Raw genomic sequence first — 24,344 nt, forward strand, 5'->3', positions numbered from 1 at the left:
CAGGCATTGTCATGAGAGAGAGAACTCAGATTTTCCCAAGGCCGAATGGACAATAAATGGCATGGACTTGTTTCCAGAGAGATCCATATGCTTCTGCTAGAGAGCACAATCAGTTTCCTACCTACGGAAAGACTCCACAGGTTCTATCCTGGACTTAACACTTGAGGATAACTACCCCAACTTTGGATACATCTACGAATGTTGCCTTACCTTGGGCTTTGTCCAAATGGATGAAAAGGACAAGACAAGGTGGTGCCACTCACATAGGATAGTGGTGAAGGCTCTGGCATCTCTCACATGTCTTGCTATTTAGGAATTGTCTGATCTAGATTCACAGGATCATGGGGAGAGGAGCTGAGTATTCATAAAGCCCTATGAGAAAAAGCCAAACAATTCTTCCTACAATATAGGACAGATTTGTTGACTTCAATGGCTAGTTAGGAGATTGAGAAAAAGTTTTCGCTATTGACTATAGGAACATGTGAATACTTTCTGCAGTGAGTTGATCTGTGGCCTCCAAAAAGATATATCCAAATCTTAACCCTCAGGACCTGTGACTGTGACCTTATTTGGCAAACGGGTCTTTGTAGGCATAAATCAAGGATCTCAAGAAGAGATCATCCTCGATTTAGGGTAGGCTTGAATCCAATGACAGGTGTCCTTAAAAGAGAAAGGCAGAGGGAGGTTGGAGATGCAGACACAGAAAAAGGAAAGCCATGTGAAGATGGAGGCAGAGACAAGGGTTATTCAGCTACCAGCCAAGGGAACTCTGAGGATTCCTGGCAGCCGCCAGTAGCTAAGACAAAGGCATGAATGGATTCTCCCTCAGACCCTCCAGGAGGAGCCAACTCTGAAAACCTTCAGTGTCCTGGCCTCCAAAACTGTGGGAGAAAAATCTTATGTCGCTTTGTGCCACCGGGTTTATGGCACTTGGTTATGGTAGCCTGAGGACACCAATACACCCTCTTCAGCTCTTTCTTCCACTCTTGAGAAGTACACGACTTTTAATTTAACTTAGCTAGATACACACCATGCCAAACTGTTGTGTATATGTGTTAGTGGGTATTATAACTCTAAAATGGTTGATACTTTATCTTGTGGATAAACAACAATAGTGAATGAAAAACTGCATCACTGTGACCTGTCCCACTCCAGAAAACCGTGACGGCAGGGAAAGTCAAGAACCATTAAATTCATATTCCGATCACAAAGTAATCGTTGTCAAACCTCTTCTCCAGACCACTGCACAAAGGAGCACGCAGTGGGGCACCACGAACCCTTGACAAATCATATGCTTATAATTATTATTAACTTAGTACAAGTTTATCACATATAATTTAACTATTATAAAAATCATTAATGTGCTAAACAACAAACTCCAATATGCATATGGTACATATTGCTCTGATTTTTTTCTCTGAACATATCATCTCTCTCTCTTTCTCTCCTGGTCTCCCTCTCCCTCAGTCACCCTCTCTCCCTCAGCCTTTTAAACACTAGAATGGATAGTGGTCTGCAGGACAACCTAGCAACCCCTAGTTTTTTAACCTTTTTCAGTTTGATGCAAGCAATGTCTAATGAGTGTTCCCAGATGTAAGTCCTGTTTCTTGCAAGCCTTGGGTAAGGCATAAATCTCTCTCTAAATACATTTGAGGTGAAGGTGCATACTGGGTTAAAGCACAGATTAGTAAACTTCTTCTGTCAAGGGCCATATAGTAAATATTTTAGGTTTGCAGGCGCTGAGGTCTCTGTTATTACCACTCGACTCTGCAGGTCTAGCATGAAAGCAGTTACAAACAGTATACACATGAATGAGCAAGGCCGTCTACTGCTATTCTATTGCTGCATAACAAGTGACCACAAATTTAGTGGCTTAAAACAGCATTCACTTATGATTTCTAGTTCTATAGGTTAGAAGTCTGGGTGGGCTTAGCTGAGTTTAGGGTCTCAGAAGGCTGACATGAAAGTGTTGACTGGATGGATTTTCATCCACGGGCTCTGGGAAAAAAATTCACTTCCAAGCTCACCCAGGGTGTTGGAAGAATTCAGTTCTGTGTGGTTATGAGACTGAAGTCGCAGTTTCCCTGCTGCGTGTTGGCTGGGGCTGTGCTCAGCTCTTAAAGCTCCCTCTCAGGCCCACCCTTCTGTTGTGCAGTGTGTTACCCTGGTACTGCTTGCCAACCCTCTCTAGCATGAAGGTGAGGTTATAATCTTTCAGCTCTTCCACAAGGTGGTGCCCCGGTTGTCCTCCTTTGTCCCACCTATAGCTGTGTGACATGGGGATTTTGAGGCATTTTGCACACACTGGGCTTTTTCTTCTTTTCCCTGTTAAACTTGCTCATTAGATCTGCTTGTTATGATTCTGATACTGTCCCCTGTGTCACCACTCTTATTCACCTCACTCTTTTTCTTCTCCCTAAAGTGTATGGGACTAGTGCAGCTGGGGAGGTTCAGAAGGCCCTGTAGAAGTGACACCATGAAGTCACCTACAGAAAGCTAAATTTCAGGAATTAACTCTGCTGTCTGCTTGCGCAGGTAGAGCCTCTGGCCCCACGTCCTGCCCAGGGCACTGTCAGTGAAGATGAGGAAGCAGCCTCTGTCCCTCTTCCTCCCCACATGCTTCACAACTGTTTTTTGAGGGAAGCTACTGAGACCTCCTGGCTGCCAGGTCTGCAGGTCCTGGGAACTGCATTGTGAGGCCCCTGGCTGGACTCACTGCCCTCCATCCTCTTTCTCTTTCCATTTCCCTAGGGTGACCCTGTTCACACAATGTAGGCACACCCTACGTTGCTGAAGCCATGGCTGTCTTCATGTATAACACTTACCCTTCTCTTCTTGATCCTGGACGCAGGCTTGAATATGTGGCTCCTCCCTTGGCAAGGGCACTCCTATCTCAGCTCAGTGACCTAAAGTTTGATCCTATAGGAGAGATACAGGTTTTTCCTGTCATTATCTTTCCCCAGAATTGTTTTCAACCTTAAAAAGATTTCTTTTCCCATTTTATAAACAAAATGTTGCACCCAACCACCCAACAAGATCTGGATATAACCCACCCAGGAAGGTAAGATCCCATCCCCAGCAGGTACCCCCTTGAAGACTCATGATGCAGACGCCCTCCAGCAAAGAGTACTTGTCAAATTTTGCTTTCTTTCCTTCTTTTATGAGAATAGTCACTTTTTTATTGGTTCCCCAATTATGAAATTCTGTTCTAATATAAAATACACTTTTCAAAGTATATATCACATTTCCTCCTAGAAATTCTGACACACATCTCTAGGAACTTTCTTCTCCCTTGCTGGAAAACCAATGCTATAAAATGTAAGGGGAACAAAAAGGAAAGGGTGGAGGCCACACAAAAAACAACCCTGTGGGACCCAGAGAGAAACAGAGAAGAGCTGCCTTTTCCGATGCCTTCCAGGCTGAACAATGTTCTCTGAAATGGGTATGTGCTCCGTCTCAACGTGTACACCATGCCTGCTATGTTTAAAATAGCATAGCTCTGAGTATCATACTATATATTTCCCAAATGAAAAAGTTTTCACTTCAACTCCAGAAAAGTTCTGCTTTACGAATTTCTTGTTTCTCATGCAATAAGCTTAATATGACTCTTTTCTGCACCAGTGGGTCAATTTTGTCATTTGCCATTGGTGGATCCTTGAGAAGCAAAATGAAGACCTCCAATCTGTAGAGCCAGTTTGCAGGCAGATGTATGAACTCACACCCCCATACAGGGGCAGGGAAGAGCTGTGTGTGTGCATTGTGGGTGTGGGAGTGAGGCTGGTGGAATTCTGCTGGAGAAACAGAAATCACAGCTTGTAGAGCTCTCCTTTGAACTTGATCATTTGAAAACTTTGTCTCTCCCTGAGCAGTAATGAGGGCTGATGAGATGTATCATAACACCAGGGTGTGAACAGACATGAGACTCCCATCACTCCTGCTAAGCAGAAGCAAGGAAAACACATCAACATGACCACCCAACAGACATATGATAACAGGAATCATTTCCCAGGCTGGTCAACTCTGCATGGTCTTGTCTGCTTTGGCCGCACAAAACACCACTGTCCAGTTTAACACAGCTGGACTGGCCTTTAGGAGGCACACACAAACACAGCCACAGGGTGTGCTGACCAGGACTGACTTGAACTAAAGAGAGGGGAAAAGATGGTATTAATGGCTCCCTTTCATGTCCACAGGATGCCTTCAAAAAGGAGCAGAGGCCTTAGCAGTTGTTTAATGCCCCCAAACGTTACTATGTATCCAGAATATTTTGGGTTCTGTTTAGTATTCAATTATTTTAGCAAGAGATAAAGTAAAAGCTGAGTGAATCACATGCATTAAAACCTGAAAGCATTTCCCAACCTAAAGATAACTAATAACTTTTTAGCCTACATTTCACATGAGGAAAAACAAATGTTTCAATAAAATTTCCCAAATTCTTGGAAGAATCAGAGATAAGATGCTCCTGACAGCAACTTCAGTGTTACTGGCCCAATTTAGCACTTTGAGCCTTGGCAGCGGTCCCACTGACAGGACAGAGGGCTCTTTGGGAAGACATAGGCAATTTGAAAGACGAGTGTTATTTATAAATTACCTCCAGATGGTTCAGTTCCTGCCATTCCTAAGTTGCTCTGATTTTCAGAGTGGAAATTTTAACCATAGACCATTTGAGGTTGATTTGGTCTAAGCTGGAGACAGTTTTGAGAATTCAAATGACAAAAAGAAGGCAAAAACAGTCTCTCCTCTGGGACTGCTCAGGAGACTTGTTCTTGCTGTGATGCTTTAATCACCATCTGCATTCTGCTTTACAATCCACAAAGCCCTTTTCTCAGACTCTCAGAGAGGCCTCACCCTTTGCACCTGGGAGGAACTGCTGAAAATATCCTCCAGGGAGGGAACCAAATAGAATAATTTACTGCTGAAGTATATGTTACCCATCTATCTATCCTCCCTCCCTCCTTCCCACCATCCTTCCTTCCTTTTTGCCTTCCTTCCTTCCGTCCATCCGTCAGCCTGCCTGCCTGCCTGGTTAGGTATTGGAGCTCTGATCCTACCTGTCTTCCCACATCAGAAGTTGTATCTGATCTACACTTAGACATCTCCCTCCTTTCTCTCCTCTCTCCTTCCTGCCCCCTTCCCTTGAATCCTTCTGTCCGGGGAGGGCCAAGTGTTACCAAGCCTAGTCAACAGACGACAGCTGACCATGTCTGGCTCAAAGCAGGCATTTGATAATGTTCGAGTTTAAGTGATCCAGAGGACATCAACAAAGGGTGTTCATTCTTGTGATTTATAAAATGTATAAAAACAGGCTAAGAAATATTCATCTAAAGGAAAAATAACTAATACAGCAGGGAAATCATAGCAATATAGGTGAGTTTTTTTCATTTGAAAGGCCAATTGCTAGCATAATATAGGCTTGTAAAATTAATTCTCTAGGAGGAATAATTCAGTGATTATTCTAGCAGGGTGGATTGCCACAGATGTAAGAAGAATGCAACAATAAAGAAAGTAGGACAGGAGTTCCTGTCATGGTGTAGTGGTTAATGGATCCAACTAGGAACCATGAGGTTGCGGGTTTGATCCCTGGCCTTGCTCAGTGGGTTAAGGATCCAGTGTTGCCATGAGCTGTGATGTAGGTCACAGACGCGGCTCGGATCCTGCATAGCTGTGGCTCTGGCGTAGGCTGGTGGCTACAGCTCCAATTAGACCCCTAGCCTGGGAACCTCCGTATGCCATGGGAACGGCTCTAGAAAAGGCAAAAAGACCAAAAAGAAAAAAAAAAAAAAAAAGTAGGACAAAGACAGCTGTCCCAGAGTCCCTCAAATTCTAGCATATATCAACATTACCTAGAGGGTTTGTTAAGACAAGCATCAGTAGGCTCATCCACAGTTTCTGATTTCAGTAGGTCTGGGATAAGGCCTGAGAATTAGCATTTCTAATAAGCTCCCTGGAGAAGCTGAGCTCCTTCTCCATCTGGGAGTGAGTGAGAACCCCTGAGTTAGAGATCAGCTTGGGGGAGAGCATGAAAGAGCATGGCATGGCAAGAAGAGCATGACTGAATTTAGAGGGCATCTGGTGTCAGAGACTCTGAAAAAGAAATTGGACAAGGTAGTTGAGAACTCAGTGCCAAAGTTAAAAAAGAAGAGACATTTTCTAAAGCAATAGAAAGAGATGTTTTCGATGAGAAGCATGGTAGATCTCATGACCTGTGTTTCAAAAAGCTAACTCTAGTGACAAGGTAAGGGGTCTTGGTCTTTCTGAAAGCAGAATTTGTTTTGGATGGAATCTGTAGCTCTTCTGTATAATTTCATGCTACAGTAAATTGAGATAGAAAAATTAAGTGACATGACACAAAAGAAACTGACATTACCTTAAAAAAAACACTCTAGTATTACCATCTAACAATATAATGCTATTGGTTTATATTAAAACATATTTTTAATTTAAGCAATATAAATACACTTTTCACAAAATTCTTGGAAAATACAAAAAAAGAGAAAAAAGTCAATAACCCAAATTTCCACCCCCTTCAGAAAACCACTAGTAACTTTTTAGTGCACTGTCTCCATCTTTTTTTATGCACAAGAGTACTTCACTCTCTGTCATGACCACACTACAGATAAAAAGTATTTTCCTATCTTAATCTATAAAAATTATTTTCTTGGGAGTTCCCATTGTGGTGCAGCAGAAATGAATCTGACTAGTATCCATGAGGATGCGGATTCGATCCCCGGCCTCACTCAGGAGGTCGGGAATCTGGCGTTGCCATGAGCTGTGGTGTAGGGTGCAGACATAGCTCAGATCCTGCATTGTGTAGGCCAGCAGCTGTAGCTCTGATTCGACCTCTAGCCTGGGAACTTCCACATGCTGCAGGGGCGGTCCTAAAAAGAAAAAAAAAATTATATTCTCATGTCATAGTAAGTTCTGCCAAACACAGTAGTTACATTCACAAGTATGTATAGAAGATACTGACATTTGTTTATCTAACTGTCATATTCTGGAGTTTTCCCTGCTTGCTGAATTCCAGTATCTTTAGGCCAACACATACCTTATTTGACTTAAGTAAATTTTTTTTTTAACTGGCTGTACCTGCGGCATACGGAAGTTCACTGGGCTAGGTGTCCAATCAGAGCTGTGGCTGTGCTCTATGTCACAGCCACATCAACACTGGATCCAAGCCTCAGCTGTGATGCCACAGCTTGCACCAATGCTGGACCCTCAACCCACTGAGCCAGGTCAGGGATCAACTGTGCATCCTTACAGAGACAATGTCAGGCCCTTAACCTGATGAGCCACAATGGGAACTCCAAGTAAATCTTGATTAATATAAAAAAATCATGGACATTCCCTCTTGCCAGTGGTTGATTAAATGGCTGTCTATTACTTTTTTTAAAATGTCAAAGTTTGGAGTTCCCATTGTGGCTCAGTGGTTAACGAGAATCCGACTAGGAACCATGACTGTGAGTTTGATCCCTGGCCTCGCTCAGTGGAATAAGGATCTGGCGTTGCCATGAGCTGTGGTGTAGGTCACAGACGAGGCTCAGATGTGCATTGCTGTGGCTGTGGTGTAGGCTGGTGGCTATAGCTCCGATTAGACCCCTTGCCTGGGAATCTCCATATGCTGCAGGAGTGGCCCTAGAAAAGGCAAACAAACAAACAAAGTCCAAGTTTTTTACTTTGACAACCAAAGTTCTCCATGATGGCAGCAGGTTGAATAATGGTCCTCAAAGGATTATAAGATCCTAATCCTTGGACCTATAAACGTTACCTTATTTGGAAGATGGATCTTTCCAGATGTGATTAAATTAAGGATCTTGAGATGAGTCAATTATACTGAATTATCTGGGTGGGTTCTAAATGCCATCACAGTGTCCTTATAAGAGAGTGGCAGTGCTTGCTTCCAACAGCACATACACTAAAATTGAAACAATACACAGAAGATTAGCGGGACTCCTGCACAAGGATGACATGTAAATTTGTGAAGCATTCCATGTTTTAAACGAAAGAGAGAAGCAAAGGGAGATTTCAAACAGACACACAGAGGAGAAGGTTAGGGAAATACTGCACAGCGAAATGTGAAGATTAGAAGTATGTAGCCACAAATCAAGGAATGACAGCAGCCATCAAAAGGTAGAGGAGACAAGGAATGTCCTCTACCCTAGAAACTCCAGTGGGAATATGGCCCTTTGACATCTTAATTTTGACCCAGGGATACTGATTTTGGACTTCTGGCCTCCAGAACTGTGGTAGAATAAATTTCTATTGTTTTATATCACCAAGTTTGATGCCACAGCAGCTACAGGCAAATAATACAGTTCAAACCCTCCTTGAAAATTTCTGTCCCAATTCTGGTCAATAGGACATGGTCTACAGAATGGAAAGTTTTTCCTGGAAAGAGTATCTTGCTCTTAAAAAGAAATACCTGGAGTTCCCATCGTGGCGCAGTGGTTAACGAATCCAACTAGGAACCATGAGGTTGCGGGTTCGATCCCTGCCCTTGCTCAGTGGGTTAACGATCCGGCGTTGCCGTGAGCTGTGGTGTAGGTTGCAGACGCGGCTCGGATCCTGCGTTGCTGTGGCTCTGGTGTAGGCCGGTGGCTACAGCTCCAATTGGACCCCTAGCCTGGGAATCTCCATATGCCGTGGGAGCGGCCCAAGACCAAGAAATAGCAAAAAGACCAAAAAAAAAAAAAAAAGAAAGAAATACCTGGGAAAAACAAAGTCTTATTTCTCCTGCTAGATGTTGGTTGCACCTGCATGTGTCATTAGAACTGTGGCAGCCACTTTGCGATCATGAGGCATGTATCTTTAGCTGGGTTTTCTATTATTTTCAGGTAGAAAGCAACATATCACATGCACACATGAAATGGATTATGACAGGAAATTAGCAAACTACAGCCCTGCAAAGAGCTGCCTGGTTTTGCTGTACTGGATCACAACCACCGTCTGTGCTCTTTAGCATCACAACAGCAAAAGTAAGTAGTTGTGATGGAGGTCAATAGGCCCACAAGCCTAAAATTAGGCTATCTGACCCCGTAAGAAAAAGTTGACAAACTTTTGCCATTCTTGAACACAACCATTCTTTTATTGTCGGATACTGTTTTTTCTTGTTTCTCTAAAAGTTGTCTTCTTTACATGAGTTTTGAAGCCTGTCACTTGGTTATATTTCTGCATATAAGACCAAGCGCTATATACACAGAGAAAGAGTCCAATAAGAAAATAAATAAGCATTCATGGAAACAACTTACAATCATCTTCTGGGTCAGACAGGATTTTATCAGAGTTTGCCAAAGACTGTGGTCAATGTATGAGATCGCATTTTGCGCATATAAATAAGTACAGGTGATTACAACTAAATTAAAAACTGCAGCCTAATCTAGAAGAACAAGAAAACAAGTTTTTATTTCCCTATTTTAAGTTTACATCGGCCAAACCAAACTTCCTCCTCGGCTGAAAGATGTTGGTGGTACTTACATCACGGTAATGTTATTACAGCTGAGCAAGGCCCTGAACCCAGTTTCCAGTAGGCAAGTTTGAAGCACCCTACCTCACAGTTGCAACCTGTGTTGGGGAGGTAACTACTATTCAGTGTGTAAGGCAGGACTCAAAGTGTGTCAGGTGTATGTTTATTGATGTCTGGCTCCATGCCATATTCTCTAAGAATAAAAATGTCACTCCTTTTTAAAGTTCCCCCAAGCTGAGCTGTGCTCTAAAGGCATCTTCCTTTAAGGGATCTGAGTGACAGGCAGTCCTGCAGTTAGAATTGTGGCTGTACAAAAGCAGGTCGGAGGATGGAATCACAGACCAAATAACCCTTTGAACTTTGTAGAAAAGTCAAGCTACAGCTGCCCCAGCCAAATATTTCTACTTGTTTTCCTAGAAGGTATTCAAGAGTCTCTCTTGGTGCAAAAAGAATAAGATGGTCATGTCTCCCAAATTTTTGTGGGGACTTCTAGGTCTCCCCAGGGGGCAAAACCCAGATAAAATGGTGAAATGCACAGGGATCTGAATTAACCTTGAAGATGAGCCACACATTGTCCTTTTGTCAGGACAAGGAATCCTATTGTCTCCAAGCCTTACATCCTGGAGAGAGTCCAGAGTTAACAGCCCCTGAAGATAATGCACCATAAATACTTAGGATCTGGCGATGCTCTTACCACACACGCGCGCATGCACACACACACACACACACACGTACACACAATGCCAATGCCAAATGCAACAAAAATATCACCACCAAACTCTCAGGAAAATAGCTAGAAAACCATCGACTGCAGTGTGCTAGACTCAGAATATGAAAAATAGAGGCAGAGAGTTTCATCTCCATGAATACTCAACAAGAATCAACAAAAGTTCTTTGGAAAGCTCCTGTCTAGAACTTCCAGCCTGTTCCACAGTTACTTTCTTTCCAAAACATCTGATACAGGAGCTTTCCACTTCCTTTCCCAAAGAATGCTGGATGTGTGTTAGGTTTTCCATATCAACCATGCAAAACAATGACTCTCCCCTCACCTCCCCTCATTTCTTAACTGAGATGGACATTAAAACGAGTGAGGAAGTACTTGTTTTATTGAAGGTTTTCAACTCTTGTAATGTTTAAAGTAAAAACAAAAATTCATTAATAACTGAAGTAAATAAAATTTTTGATTTCAGATCTTAGGAAAAAAGCAGTTAAAAGTTTAGCACTTTTCCTTAATAACTTGGAAGGAGTTTTATACATGTTGTCTGCTCTCTCACTTTAATTTTGATATGCAGCCTTATATCATATCAGCCTTATATTGAGCTATTCAATAACTACTGAGGCTCAGAGAGAATAAATGACAAGTTTGTATTGTTTCGTATTGTTTTCTATCACAATCAAAAACATTTACAGACACGTACTCTTTATACACAAACTCTGTATTGATGTTACTTGGTATATGGTCTGTCTCTTTTCTTTCTTGTTGTCCCCTTTCTTTTTTTCGTCTTTTTAGGGCCACAACTGTGGCATGTGGAGGTTCCAAGGCTAGGGGTCAAATCAGAGCTATAGCTGCCAGCCTACGCCACAGCCACGGCAACTTGGGATCTGAGCCGTGTCTTCGACCTATACCACATCTCACAGCAATGCTGGAATCTTACCCACTGAGTGAAGCCAGGGATCAAACCTACATCCTCATGGTTGCTAGTCAGATTCATTTCCAATGAGACACGATGGGAACTCCTGTCAGTCTCTTTTCTAAATTTGGATCTGCTTCTAACATTTCATCCTTTGTACTTGCAATAACATGAAGTATCTAAGAGACCCCTTAATGTGTGTGTAGGCTTTTTTTTTGGGGGGGGTGTTTTTTGCTGGCATCGTTTCCTCTAAGACAACATCTCTTTGTCATTTTCCACATTTATGGCAGTAAGTTCCTAAATTCTTTTGGTCCCTTATCTTGAGTCTCTAGACAGGCTCCAATGTCAACATTCCCATACTCAGCTGTATTTCCTAATATCCATTTACATTCAGTTTCAATTTTGCTTCCTCCATTGTCACTTTTTGTTTCTTCTCTTCCATTTTGGTTGGCAATTCATTCCACTAATTACCTATTTGTGTACAATGTCAGATTGGTTATCATTGGAAGACAAGGAGGCAACCCAACTATATACTTTGCTGCTTGTGAGCAAACTAAGTAACAGACGCACAGACCAATCACCGACTGAGTTTTAAAGAAGTGACATGATTGTGACAGTGAGGCACATATTTAAGAAGTGACAAGCTTCCTAAATATATGCACTGATGACCTAGCAGTAAAATTTGTACTTCGTGCAAGTACAGTTCACACACTAGGGTTAACGGAAATCTGAATCATGTTGCTGGAGGAGACTGGTTTTATTTAACTAAATTGACAAAATTTTGTAACTGAAATTCACACATATTGGAATCCTGCAAAATGAAGACTAGCTGTGTTTTGTGATTCTTGGGACTGGGTCTTACACACCTGTAACAGTGAAATGACAGCACATTTGAAAGAAGGCAACACTGATTTTATTCTGCCAAACTATTTTTTTCATCTTGTGAAATAGTAGGGTTGTAGTCACAGGGAGGATTATTGTTTAGCCATTTCATTGAAAATCTAGCCCACATATCTTTTCTTCTCACCCCTACAGACCTGCTCTTTTAGGTTCCATCTAGTTTACAAAGTAGTAATGAAGATATTTCCTGTCTTCATGAAAAACACTTCCATCCTCTCCCTGCCCCAGGGAGGAAATGGAAAGAGAATGCTTATCCATCACAACAGGATGTAGAGCCGTGTACCCAGGTCCTCCCCCATGTGCCAGATTAAATGCAGTCATAATCCAGGCACAAATCTAAGCAATATGCCATATGTGTGGTCCTCAGGAGAAATCAGAACAAGCCTGCAGGAAGTTAGGCAGGGCAGTAAGCCTCAAAGACATTGAATATTCATCACCACAATATTGCATTTCCTTTGTAGCTTGGTTTTCATGGGACTCTGTGTACACATTAATGTAGAGGGTGCATTTGAGGGGCATGGAGCCTGCATTCATCTCATCCTGGTGCAGATGTATTGTTAAAGTGAGAAGAGTAATACCAGGAGGTAGAGGTACATGAAAAGGGAAGAGCCAGGACTGCCAGGATCAGAGTTCATCCTAAGATCATCATCACAGTTGTACAAAAGTTTATAGTGAAGGGAGAGTATCTTTGTTGGCATTCCAAGAGGCAGATCCTGAATGTAAGTATTTAATTTGGGTGGTAATGCCATCAAGATCAGGAGAATGGTAAATGAACCATGGAAAGCAAGGAAGCAATACAGAATCCTTCAATGAGCAGGTTGCGAATGTAGGCAACTGGGGCTCAGTCACCCTGTGGACCTCCGTGAAGTAAGGGAGAATGTGCCTCAGAGTTGTGTTACTCAAGGGACAAGAAAGCTCTTGAAGACAGCTCAGCCTTCTGGTTGAGGGCTACTTGCTATCCTTCAACTTCTCAGCACTTACTATCTCCTCTGCATATAGCAGAACATACCCTAAGAGGCCGAAGAAGCCTGAAGGAAGAGAGTCATAAATTCTTACAGTAAAACCCACCTGAAGTTTATAAAATGGTGAGTATCAATGGATAAAGGTAGGGTATCAACAGTGTCCAGCATTGGGTTACGGCCATGTTCTAGGCACTATTCTAAGTACTTTGCATGTATTAACTCATTAATACATGAGAGGCTATAAAAAATTTACAAGGTAGGCACTATTATAATATTTTTATAAATTAGGCCCAGAGAAGTTAAGTAACTTGCCCAAGCTCACAGGCTAGCAAGTGGCAGAAGAAAAATTATAAACCGTATGTTAAGGCTCCATATAATCTTTGCACCATACTGCCAACATTCTCTGCAATGCATGCTTGATTGTCTCTATCTATTTCCTTTGTTTTTCCACAAAATCTTGCAGATTTTTAAGGCTTACTGTATGGCTGTGGAATAGCTTCATTTTTAAATAGGATAAATAGGGAGAACATTTAATGGAGCAAGGCATTTTACTCAGGGTTCCCAATAGCATAAGGTACTAGCCAACTCTGGACAGGATACCTGAGCTTATATATGAGAAAGAAACATTCTTTTCTTATTTAAGCTACAGTGGTTGGGAATCTTGTCATTACAATGCCCAATCCATATACTAACTAATACAAAGGATAATGTTGGAGTTTTCATTTCAGCTCCCAGATACCAAACACAAAAGACAGGTGGACCCAGTCGCTGCCTGAGACCTTACAAGGAGGTGCTGAGTTAGCATCTGTGTACCTGCATTCCTGCCCTGGTTGGGTTGTTTGTGCATGTTTCTTCTCCTACTTTAACTAAAAGAGGGTGCAGCCTCTTCTAGAATTTCCTTTCCTTGTGCAAGGAGCTGGTACAAGAGACAACATGATTAAGTCCTCTTTGGCTCCTTCACGAGTCACTGCTTGATTTCAAGTCTGCCTCACCAAACCAGTCCTGAGGTCTTCATGCCCAGAGCTGTCAGCAACCCTCCCACTTTCTGTTTACGTTGGCTTGTGTCATTGTGCCATGCTGTAGGTGTCGGCTAAAGCTGTTTACTGGCTTTATTTAAAAACACCTTGAGGTGTTCTTAAAATTCTGCTTTGATTAGCAATACAAACAAGTATGGCAACGGGGCAAGAAAGTATTGGATATAAATGAACCTAACAAAATCCCACAGAACAGCATGAAGAAACTTTGAAAAATGGTGTATTATTTAAACCCAATATTACACAAACACATATACATACGTATATGTATAATTTCAGGATATCTTACATTTTTACCATACCACAGGCCACGTCCCGGGCTAAGTGTAACTCCAGAGCATATTTTTTAGGCTTAAGCAACAACTAAAAAATAGTAATCAAAATATTAGTTTAATATGCTTGAAACATAACAGCATCTAAAATAAGATTCTTATTGCAAAAGCCACACATGAGCTTCACTGCTCACTTTTATAGGGTCAGTGAACATGTGAGGGTGAAATGTGAGCAGAACCAGACTATACAAAGCAAAGGGCTCAAAAATCAGTTCACACAGAATCAGCAACTACCCAAGTTAAAAAAAGCACTTGTCCAGCCTCCAGGAAACAAAGGCACAAAGAGAAGAAGATCACAGAGCTGGTCAGTGGCAGAATCAGGACCCAGTTCTCCTGTCTTTTACACTGCACAGCAGTTAACAGTCTCCCTCCCTCTGTATTCTTACTTCATGATGGGCACTGACTTACACTCCCTCATTCTCCACCACCCTCTTATTTTCCAGAGTCATGCCACCCTGCCACCTGCCTTACCTAACTCTGACCCATGGGGTCTGGCCACCTGTCTGCCTTAATATGGGTGTGGATCCATCAGAAAAGAAAGTTAAAGAGGGAAGTCAGGAGGGGAGTGAGGCAAGCACACTCCTCTGACAGGAGAACCCAGCACTGCCTCCCTTCTACAGCCCAAGAATAACATCCAGGCATCCACATGTCTGCCTCCCACAAGCTGACACACAGTGTCTTTGTCCTAGATTGAAAGTATCAGCACTAGAGACCACGTCTATGTCTTCTCTCTCCCGAGAGTTAAATGAAGCTAGGAAGTATTTCTAGAAGTCACATGAAACAGGAGCTTGCAACCCAAGCAGAAGAGTGCTATGTGGGTTTTGTTCTCCCTATGTGAGGGTGACTCTACAGGAAAGCAGCTTGCTAGAACCAAGGCACTAACATTCTCCAGCCCATAGGTAGGCACAAAAAGCCAACACTGATGCAGCATGAGTTCCTTCTCCCTGGAAAAAAAGGGTCTTGCTCCTGATGAGCTGGGAGGGGACAGGGCAAGAGTATAAACAGTTCATGGTATGTGTTCCAGTCAGTAATAATGTCTATCCCCAACCCTCACCCCAGGAGCATTTCTTAATATAACATTTGATCATTGCTTAAACAGATTACAATTCCAAAAAAACACTTAGGAGCTTGGTGGTAACGAGCACCATTCAGTGGTGGTTCTAGTTTACAACTTTAAAATGTTAATCACACTGATGTAAACCCCAGAAAAGACAAGAAATGGAGGAAATTAACATGTGGTACATTGGCATTGGTTTTGTCCAATTAGTTTTGGTAATCTAAATGTGTTCTCAAAGCACCTCTTAAGGGGAACCAAAGACATGTGACACGTTTAAAGTACTGCAGCCCTACATCCTCTGATTCGTGGCTATGGGGCAGTAGGTTGATATTATTTAACCCAAGCATACTTTAAAAAATGTCGTTAAGGGAGTTCCCGTCATGGCGCAGTGGTTGATGAATCCGACTGGGAACCATGAGGTTGCAGGTTCAATCCCTGGCCTAGCTCAGTGGGTTGGAGATCAGGCGTTGCCATGAGCTGTGGTGTGGGTCACAGACGTGGCTCGGATCCCACGTTGCTGTGGCTCTGGCGTAAGCTGGTGGCTACAGTTCCGAATGGGCCCCTGGCCTGGGAACCTCCATGTGCCGCAGGAGCAGCTCAAGAAAAGGCAAAAAAAAATGTCATTAGGGACTGATAAATATGTAAGATCTAAAATAGATATATATCTGTCCAATTCTGAATTTCATTAAATGACTGTAAAAAGGGGAAGATTAAAGAGATAAAATATATTGGGTAGTTACTTTGTTAGGCACTGCCTTGAGTGCTACTTATTTAAGTACCATAACAATTCCATGACCTAGGTACTATTATTAACCCCATTTTACAGGTGTGGAAATTGATGTCCAGCATGGTTTGGTAACTGGCTCAAGGCCACTGAGCTACTTAAGTGGCAGAGTCAGGAATTAAGCCAAGACAGTGTGACTCTGGATCATATGCTCTTAATCACTATATCCTATTGCCTTTCAATGCACAGAATACAACTATTATTCCTAAAATACAACCTTTTTGAGACGTGTTCATATATACTGACTTCACAATGGGAGCTGAAGATACAGACAGATGAAAATGATGAGGTTCCTGCCCTCTGGGGTTTATAATCTAACTGCATAGATTAGAATTGCTTAGAAAAAAATAACCATAGAAATAAATAAAATAGTGTAAGCGGTGATAAGTGCTATGAGAGAAATGAAGATCCTAAGGTATTAAATAAGGGAGAGGACTGTCCTCACCTAAGTTCTCCAGGGAAAGATTGCCAAAATACAGTAAGTAGGTAATTTATTTGGGGAAGAAACCCCTAGGAAAGAGGAGTGGGGACTGGGAAAAGGACAATTAAAAAAGAGGAAAAGCTGAAACAAGGGTATTGTCTCAAGTTGCTCACTGCTGTTGTCCATGGGGGTGATCCTGTTGGGGTACTAGGGAACCATAAGGCATGCACCTCAAAACTGTGCACCTGAAGCACTAAAGAGAGAAGCAATGGCCTACCAGTTCCCACTGGTCCTGTGCCATCAACCTCCTCCCATTCTCAGGCTGTGCATGGGAAGCTCCCACTGCAGCATCAGAGAAACCCTCAAGCAGAAACCAGAATAAGCCAGGAACAGCTGAAGTAAGGTGCTGGCAGGTGACACCTGGACAAGACTGTTGCTGTCAAAAGTAAGAGCTGGGATGAAAGGGTTTGGGGCAGGGACAAGAGAAAATCAGAGACAAGATGACCTTCTTAGGTGGTTAGGTCAGAGAAGACTTCTCTGTGGAGGTGGCTTCTAGGCTAAGGCCTAGGGAAGAAAAGGATCTGGAATAGCTAGATCAGAAGAAGAGTATTTTTCAGGCCCAGGAAACAGTACGTTAGAAGGCTCTGAGAAAGAGCTTGTACTGTTAAGGAACTGAAAAATCAGGGTAGCTGTGGTGAATAAGGGGGTGAGGCAGTCCAAGACATTAGACTGAGAAGGACAGAGGTCAGATCATGCAGAGCCTTTGAGGGCATGATAAAGATTCATTTTAAGTGAGTACCAACTCACTAAAAGGTCATAAACATGTATCCTACTAACCTCTAAGAAGCATGTATGAAGCTGAGAGGTTATTCTACACTGGGAAAGACAATCTGGTTAACAGTTCTATTGATCAAAGAGTGGGTGGGTCTACTATTGGGGCCAAGAATGAGGGCTTCCCCCCTCTAAGTAAGGACAGGGTGGATGGCTCGTCCTGGTTGCAGAGCTGGGGTCAAAAGACAGGAATTCAGTCTCAAACATACTGTCCATGAAAACAACTTAGAGCCAAAGCTGTAACAGGCCCTGAAGCAGTACTAGGTGAGTTCTGCTTGGGGAACTCCTAAGAGTCCAGGGGCCTTCATTTCCTGTGTCTGGTGTCAGCATTAATCATCACTTTAGAAAAACATCTTATGGTTTTAACCTGGAACTCTGAAAGGAACTCTTATACTGGGGACTCATGACTCTCTCCCCTTGAAATGCATTTTCATCGTCCCCTGGGAAATCATTTTCTTTGATTTCTGTTGCAACTGCTATGCTGGGCCCAAAAGGAGGCATTAACTTTCTGGTCCAAGCCTCAACAAAACCCATTTCCCTTGAGATGTTTGTTGAACAAGAATTGCATGTCTATGTTTATTTAAACATATTTGTCACATGAATAATGAGCAACATGAAACGCTTACATCTGAGAATCATTAAACAGGTAATCTCCATTTCCCCTGCCTACCTGACCTTTCCTTAGCTTACAGGTACATCAGTGTACACATCCTGTCTGTAATACCTTTTATGGTTGTATTAGTCAGAGTAGACTAACTGCTTAACAAGAGTAAAATTCCTGTGGCTTAATGCAACAAAAGTTTATTCTCATTCCTGTCAAGTCCCATGTAAGACTCAGGAAGGCTGTGTTCCACAGAGTTACTTGGGGATCCAGGTTCATTCCCTCTTATAGCCCTACCTTCTTCTCAGTCTTTGAAATCTTCTCCATTTGGCCAACAGAGGGGCAAAGAGAGTGCATAGAAAAGGTGCCCTGCTCTGAAGTGAGGCATGCTCATCCTGATGAGAACTAGTCTCCAAGCCCACCTGGTGGACAAGGACTGAGAACTGCCATCAAATGGAAACTCAGGAAGAAGCAGGGAGCTTGGATGTGGGCACCACCAACCTCCACCACAGCAGTGAAGGGTAACAAAGCACCTTTCTAACTCTCCATGAAAAATGTGGTAACTGCAAAGGTGCTTCATCATGTTACACAGGGCAGGGACCAAAAAGTATGCTTGGCTTCCTAAAATGCACATAGTAACAGAAAACTTCCAAGGCTACAAAGGCTCTTTTTTCCCCATTTCTTTTTTTTTTTTTTTTTTTTTTTTGCCATTTCTTGGGCCGCTCCTGCGGCATATGGAGGTTCCCAGGCTAGGGGTCAAATCGGAGCTGTAGCCACCGGCCTACGCCAGAGCCACAGCAACGCGAGATCCAAGCCGCGTCTGCAACCTACACCACAGCTCACGGCAACGCCGGATCCTTAACCCACTGAGCAAGGGCAGGGACCGAACCCGCAACCTCATGGTTCCTAGTCGGATTCGTTAACCACTGCGCCACGACGGGAACTCCCCCATTTCTTTTTAATTGTAGTAAAATATATATAATATTAAAACTTATCATCTTAATCATTTTTAAGTATATAGTTTAACGTATTAAGTACATTCATACTGTTGTGCTACTAATATCAAGAACTCTTTTTATAACCCCAGAGTAATAAGTTAACATTCAAAAAAGTTAATAAAATCTATGTAAAGACTATGTACATTTTTTAAAGAGTTCTGTGACCATAATGTTACTTTGGTTTCAGATTAATTTTCAGTAACTGACCATTATTGAGGGGTATTACTTATGTTTCTGCCTGTTTTAATTGTAGTAAAATATATAACTCTGGACCAGAATCCGGTGAGCCCAAAGAGTCTGCATAAATGAGAGAGGTGTGGCAAGGTAGATAATCAAATCAATGTCTTTTAGACACCCTGAATAAAATCCTTGATTTTTCCTTCTGATTTCCCATAGTTCTTCATTCATAAAGTCATAAATTCTTTGAATTCAAAGGGACCTTAAATCATCTGGTCCCTGCAAAGCCCACCCTGGTGTCTCTCACACTGCCTTAAATTAGAGTCTTCTGTAAATTATTCTTTACTGGGTCTCATCAGCCATGGATACAGTGGGATCACCATCACTACAATAATCACAATTTATCACAATTTTCAGCTCACTTTTAAGTCTCACCCAGTGGAAAGTCAACAGCATCCCACATGGGCCCTATTCTCTTGCTCCAGATTTCCATGGAAAGAGGTCTGTCACAACTGCCTCTGATCCTGCTACCTGGTCCCACAGACAATGCTGAGATCCACAGCCTGGGGCTATGACCTAGGAAGTGCATCCCAGGATGTGGCCTCTCCTAATGTGGGGGCTGCTCTCCCATGGGTCAAAGCCTGACCATGATCAAGGCAGAGCTGCAGACCAAGGCTCCCTTCCATATTTCCTGGAAGCTAAAGAGCCCTCTCCCTATAGGAGGCAATCCCCCCTTACTCCCTCCCCCCATGCAGCGAGCCTAGAGAGCAGTCACTGGCTTGACCTCTTCATCCTTCCCTCAACCCCAGGGACCCCCAAGTACTGAGCACAAACCTCACCCTTTCTGACTCTTTACCCCAAAGCAAAGAAGCTCAGGGACAGTTTCTTATGCTCCCAGCCCCATCAGTCTTTCATGCAGCCTCCAATACATCTGAGTCTAAGTTCATGTGCTTTTCCTTTCCAATCTTCCTTAGGCATCGTAAGCTCTCTGAGGACAGATGAGCTTGTGTCTTATTCATCCACAGCATGGAGAACCACAGCTATGTACTGCTTGACAAAGAATGGAAAAAAGAACAAAGATACCCACTACAGAGTTACCCTGGTGACCCAGCCAATCCAAGACAGGTAGTAGAAAGTTGTCATGTTGTTTCCAAAACAATTGTTTTTATACATGTAGGAGTTTTATTTACACAACTTACCTTGTTTCTGATCTACCCAAATCTGATACTTTCCAATTAACAACGAGAAGTTAATATTCACCAGCCATGTAGGATACAAAAAAAAAAATGTTATCAGATTCCACTGGAATGATCATTTATGTTTTCTATTCATATAATAATAATCCTCTTTTAAAAAGTCCAACCATGAACTGGGGCCCAATCAACAAGGGAGAGCCTGGTAATCAGACACCTGAGCTCTTCACCATGTTGCAATGAATGATTCTTTTCTTCCTCTGTTTGCTGGTCTTTTCTAGTCTTGCCTTCTGTTTCACAGCTTTGTTAAATATTCAGGTCAAGGTCAGAGCAAGGGACTATCTCTGGGTAGGAGGAACTGAATTTAGCCTCTCCCCAGTGAAAACATTTATCACCCAGCCAAGGGGTTTGTCTTTAGATCCCAGCAGAAAAGAGGAAAAAAAAAAAAAAAATCTCCCTTAAGATGTCAATTTTGCTTTGCTTTGCTTTGCCCCAAGCTAACCCTGTTTCAGGTTACAAGGAGGCAGATTCCTGCAGAGGGGAAAGTGCTAGACCTGAATTCTATTTCTAGCATTCACTCTGACACTCCTCCTGACCTTATCCTGGCCACTTCTTCAGTTTTGACCCACCCTCAGCCCCATTGGGACTATAAATTGCCACCCTCCACCACCTTCTCCTTACTGCAAAGCTGTGTTTAAGATTCAGGAAGATTCTCCAACATCTCAAAGCTAAGCAGTCTTTAGGAACTGCTAGTGCCAATGAGCCAAATGGGATTTCTGGGGATGAACCTCAAAAGGTTGGCTTCCTGCACTTCTAACAGGAAAAGTCTAAAACTGACCACTGAGGCATAAACACAGAGATACACAATATTCCATGGGGGAAGAACTCAACAGCTAAGTTACCTGGGAGTGTTCAAATGCTCACAAACTCTCCTTCTAAAGGGATGGCAAACCACTCTGTATCCGGACCACATTTTAGGAATTTAGTCTCATCTCCTAAGAGCCCTTTGTATCACTAGCATCCATAAATTGTTGAAGCAAAAGGTATGATCTTACTGGTAAGGGGAGAACACAGCACTCTCTTCTGGAGTGCTAGTCCCAGTGTATTTAGTGAAAAGGAAGGTGATCACGTGCCACAGTAGATGGCACTCTTCTGATACTCTGTACAAACATAATTATACATGGCACTGCAGCTGTGTCACTGGAGGCAGTGTGGCCTCCCTCAAGAAGGCACACTTTGGAGGAGGACAGCTGTAGCAAATCCTGACCCTACCTCTTACGAACTCTGTGGCCTTGAGCAATTTTTTCATGTTCCAGCCTCAGTTTTTTCTACACAACGGGGTTTACAAACGGACCTAACTCATTATATTTTGAGATAGCTGAGAAATTGCTTGTACAATGCTTAGCACATGTCAGTTACTTTATGCTGTTGGTCTATTAACAATAGTAATAAAATTAAGGTTCATGAAGAAAAATATACTCATGAATGATGAGCAAACTCATGAATGATGAGTATCTTGATAAATACTTCTGTTTCAGCACCTGTAACATGTCAGTACTGTGTTTACTTGTTTACAGACCCACTATTCTGAATCTCTTTCTTTTTTATTGTATCATGAGCTGTTGTCTAGTGACCAGTCCTACGGAATCTGTTTAGTGAATAAAAAGTAAAGTCATAAATTAATGAGAAGGAATAAACAAATAAGTGGATCTACTCTTATTAAACCAGGACAACTGTTTCTTATAGAAATATTACTAGAAAACTAGCATTTTGCTTGTTTATTATGAATTTTCCAACTTTTCCTCCTTGTCTCTCAGGAGGGCCAAGTTGCAGATTCAGAGTATTTTCCCAAGAGTTGCTTAGGTGCTAAAGGTGTTAAACACAGTCTCCAAAAAGGGGGGAGATTTTTGATAGGATGAGTCCATTTTCCAATGCTGATCTGACCAGCAGATGTGGAAGCCAGTCATTTCAGAGTGGATGAAAAGAAAGAGAGGTGATAACGGTACAAATGAGCATCTCATTATGGAATTGATAGGTCTTTCAGGAGTGTACATACTAAGCTTCCTAAAATAAGAACTGTGAGCAGGCAGAAAATGAAGCAAGTCTTGCCTGGATGCATTTTCTTGCTCCACTCACTGCAGTTGCCACTATGCCAGGTGACCCAGTTAGTTTGTAGAACATCCTCTAATCCGTCAGAATGGCAGTAGCAGATATTTTGAAAACCAAGGGAATCACCTTCAGCATTTTATCTCAAATGGGAACATATTCAAACACTTATTCAAATGAACTTGAGCTCCTACTTACAGGACCCGCTACATAATTTGCAAATCCCAGTGCGAAAAGAAAATGCACAGTCCTTTTCAAAAATGATTAAGTTTTTCAAGATTATGATGGCAGAATATTAAACTAAGCATGGGTGCCCTCTGAGCAAGGGACCCAGTGCAACCACACAGGTCATAGGCCCTTAAAATCAAGTCTAGTACCAAGGATCACCAAACCTTCGGTTGTCAGGTGGGCTGCTGCGGATTAAAACAGAAAACAGATGCTATCAACATCTCAGCGTTAGCCTTCCCTAGAACTTCCCCACTTCCTCACAGCCTCCAACAGGTAATCAGTTTCCACTCATGTTTTTTTCTCCTTCAAGTCCTCAGTCCATAAAGCAGTTGAAAATCACCTAAAAATACCCACCCCCAACACACACACACACACACACAGGATCCACAAAACCCCAAATCAACAATAAGAAAACCCCCACAGGATCTAAAGCCCTACAGAATTGCCTCCCTAGGACTTGCAGCTGCTGTTGAATGATGTGCCTGTGTGCGGCTTGAGCAAGTGGAAACATCATATACTAAAGCCATGGACGCTAAATACAAGGCTGTAAACCAAAACTCCGGTGAAAACCCTGTTAGAAGCCATGCCCGGAGTCCTGGCTTCACATAGTATGTACAAGTAAATTAATTTCCGGATAGTCCCTTAAAAACTGGCTGGGGGTGGGGAGCCCCAAACCAAAATAACAGCAAAAACCGAAATGGCTGTAATTGCAGAGAGAGAAGAGAAAAGCTGAGATGATAGGCAGCAAGGGCAGAATGTCTTTCTCGCTGGTGGATAATTTGATAAGGAACCTGGATTCTGAGCGGCCTCACAATGGCCTTTTTATCCGGCTCTCACGCACCACCAGCAGCCCTGGCTGGGAATCACGGGGGTGGCAGCCGTCCCCGGAAAACGGCGGCGCTCCGGCACAGGAAAGCCAGCTGATAAACTGATCTGCAGACAACGCTTCTTCCTTCCTGGGAAGCAGCCACAAAGGCAGCCAGCTGACCTCGGCCCAGTGCTTCCCCAGCCAGGGAGGGCAAGAGAGCAGCGGGGGGAGGAGAGGGAGTCGCTGGACAACCTCCCCTCCACCTCCCCCTACAGTTTCATTTGGCAAAAGCATCACAGGGAGTGATTCAGGCTGAGCCCACGCTAGGAAAGCTCGGCTCGGTATCTCTCCAAGTTGGGAGGACTGAACCGTCTCAGTGCCCCGCACCTCCCCCCCCCCCCCAGGACCCCTCGGCTGCTGGGCTGTAGCCCACAGCCTTTCAGGCCCCCACTGGCTTGGCCCTGGCTGGGAACGAGTTTGGTGGGGGGAGAACTGAACAAACTGGCATGGCCATCCCCCTCCCAGACCGTCCCCTGGGGTGGCCCCTCCCTAAGGCTTTTGGTCAGAGCAAAAAGAAACACAGACATTTGTGTCACCCTATTAGGCACACAGGACTCTGAATTGTGCATTAGGCGCAAAAGACTTATCATCTTTCCCCTGGCAGAGTGGCCCAGTAAATATAATTAAAAAGCTTTCAGGGTGTTCCTAAAATTTTCCCTCTAACTTCTCTGGCCACAGAGAACCTTAATAGTTAGTTTCTTCTCTCTTTCTTTCAAATCAAAACATCTTATTTTCATGTTATCATTTTTAAAAAGACAATT

At 42.9% G+C, this 24,344-nt stretch overlaps 1 protein-coding gene across 7 annotated transcripts in view; it reads right to left on the reverse strand.

Moving 5' to 3' along the window:
- ANKRD55 (ankyrin repeat domain 55) overlaps positions 1-24,344 on the reverse strand; it is a 431,118-nt gene that overhangs the window by 286,556 nt on the left and 120,218 nt on the right. For 3 of the 7 annotated variants that reach the window (XM_021076744.1, XM_021076738.1, XM_021076736.1), the window contains exons 3-4: positions 7,766-7,912; positions 2,826-2,919 (exon numbers count right to left, since the gene is read on the reverse strand). The gene's annotated coding sequence lies outside the window, so the exon portion shown is untranslated. Of the gene's footprint in view, positions 1-2,825; positions 2,920-7,765; positions 8,462-24,344 lie in introns of those variants that run through there. The other 4 variants (XM_021076741.1, XM_021076737.1, XM_021076742.1 and 1 more) reach the window with 2 other exon arrangements.

This window comes from Sus scrofa, chromosome 16 (assembly GCF_000003025.6).
Source record: "Sus scrofa isolate TJ Tabasco breed Duroc chromosome 16, Sscrofa11.1, whole genome shotgun sequence".
Lineage (NCBI taxonomy): Eukaryota > Metazoa > Chordata > Mammalia > Artiodactyla > Suidae > Sus > Sus scrofa.